The sequence below is a fragment of the Mastomys coucha genome, unplaced genomic scaffold (genome assembly GCF_008632895.1).
Source record: "Mastomys coucha isolate ucsf_1 unplaced genomic scaffold, UCSF_Mcou_1 pScaffold14, whole genome shotgun sequence".
Taxonomy (NCBI): domain Eukaryota; kingdom Metazoa; phylum Chordata; class Mammalia; order Rodentia; family Muridae; genus Mastomys; species Mastomys coucha.
The window spans coordinates 103,944,610-103,947,066 of NW_022196896.1; the positions used below are offsets into that span (position 1 = coordinate 103,944,610).

The following is a 2,457-nucleotide window of genomic DNA, read 5'->3' on the forward strand; positions in this document are numbered from 1 at the left end:
GGATTTAATTTAAAATTTGAGGATTTCACTGATGAAATAATAGTACATTCTTAATGAATTTTTCATGGTAAAACAGATTAAAGGCCCCTTACTGACAGGGGAAATACAGGCAAGAGCCCTCTGTCTTCTGTGATATGTTAGGGTGAAAGGGGAGTTCAATGTCAGGGGTCAGGAGAGGGGCTGTATGGACCCTACATGGATTTGCATCAGCTCTAGCAAAGCTGGTGCTGAGAATGGGCAGGGACAGTTGAGCAGGGTTCCAAAGAGGAAGTGTTTTTTTACTGCTGCTATCAATGCCCTTTACCCTCATATCACAGCCTTCCAGGAAATCCATGAGGCACTTGGACAACCCCACACACCAACATTCACACATATAGCACATGTCCTAAATTTGACCTGGCCAATTACATACACCAAGTCTTAGGCTATATATGCCCATCAGTCTATTTCTGTAGGTCTATAATCAGTGTTAAGTATAGGTTCTAGAGCAGTGGTTCTCAACCTTCCTGAAGTTGCAACCCCTTAATACAGTTCCTTATGTTATGGTGACCCTCAACCATAAAACTATTTTTATTACTACTTCGTAACTGTAATTTGGCTACTGTTATGAATCATCATGTAAATATCTGTGTTTTCTAGTGGTCTTAGGTGAGCCCTGTGAAATGGCCATTCAACCCCCCACCAAGGGGACATGACCCACATGTTGAAAAACACTGTCCTAGATAGTTACATGAACTGCACAAAAAGTTCATACAAGGAGAGCTGTTTTCCCACCTCTTTCAAATGTAGCACACCACATTGATCTCAACTAGAATAGATGCTGATGAACTGCTTCAAACACAAGGAAAGATTTTTGCAATGAAAATAGTTTATTATTTCTTTTGGTACCTGTGTCATGTACTGTTATGCTCCGTGTTGAACCCTATACTAATCACCCTATGTTCAGAAAAATCTGTTGGAAAATAATTTTTCTTCCGGTAATTCAAAGCCCAGGTCTTTCTTGTATCAAAGGAAAAGAGAAAAGGATATCAACCAAAAATATAACTGAATGTCTAACGAGTCAAATGACACGATGTATATAGGTCTTTAATACACCTGGAGATCTTGCCCAATTATGATTTAAGCCTGAATAATTAAAATGTAAAACAAAACTTGAAGTAAATTTTTCAGGGTACACATATAGTATTTACCATGCCACAGGAGAGGACTCCTACCAATTAAAAGTATTAATATTTTTTGTGCAAAAGTTCACTGGGATTTAACATGGGAAAAAACATAGCATTTGAAGCTGAAGGTTAGGAGGGAATGGGATGGAAGTTTGGGATTCAGGCAGCCTCCTTCACAGGGCCCAAAAGAATGGCTCACAAGACTCAGACGCTCTGTGTTAGGAAGTCATGGAATCAAACAAACTTTAAAATAGGGACAAAGTTTCGGCCATGATTGTCATAAAGAGTATCTCTCTAGACAGAGGTCACAGTGGAGTGCAGAAAGACTTGACCAGCCATGCTAGGAAAAGGGAGTTTAACAGAGAAAGTCCTTGCCTAGAACACATATGGGAGGTAACTTGAATCTCTCCTTTCACCATGATGGTTCCAAGGGTTGGACTCTGGTCATCAGGCTTGGTGGCAAGCACCTTTACCCACGGATCCATCTCACCAGTCCCAAATATTAACTTTTAATAATCCTTATGTTCCCAAGGGGAAAAGAAGATAATCCAGTATCTTCCCATGCTGATAAATAATTGAATTAGAGCTTCACTTGACTTAATAAATTCCCTCTAGGTGTAACGTAACAGGAACACTCCATTTCAAGCCTGCATTGGTTGTGTTTTCTCCCTACAAGACAAAACTATTATGACTCCCAGGGCATCATGGGAAGAAAACCATTTCCAAGGAAGAACTTGGCATAACCCATCGTAATGGAAGAAGAGTCTAGGGGTGAGAACTCATGCCTGAAGGTACTTACCGTACCACCGACTGTAGTCGAACTTTGCATGATGCAGCTGCAAGAATTAAAAGAACCTCTAATTTAGGAAATGCTGTGTTCTAGATTTCTGTGCTATCCTGAGAGAAGTGAATTACTAAGATGTCCTAAGGTGACATCATTAATGTAGTCACCATCCTGAGTTCCCATTCACCCATCCATGAAGCACTCAGAAACCCACACTTGGATATTGCGGAAGCCTGTTGCCTGACTTTCTACCCACTACCTTCTATAACCTTTAAGTAAACGAGACCAGTGGGATTGACCAAGATTGGCTATGCCTGAGCTCCCCATGAAGCTCAGCATATCACTGCTTCAAAGTGCATTCGACCAACGTCACAGCCCAAAGCCAAGAAGTAGACATTGGCTTTGCTCAAATTATAATGACAAAATATCACCACTTAAGCCAGGCAGTGGTAGCTCATGCCTTTAAACCCAGCACTTGGGAGGCAGAGGCAGGCGGATTTCTGAGTT

General features: G+C 41.1%; 1 protein-coding gene across 2 annotated transcripts in view; it reads right to left on the reverse strand.

Moving 5' to 3' along the window:
- The window catches only part of Pax3 (paired box 3), a 96,181-nt gene that overhangs the window by 20,000 nt on the left and 73,724 nt on the right, over positions 1-2,457 (reverse strand). The gene's annotated exons all lie outside the window — the stretch shown is intronic.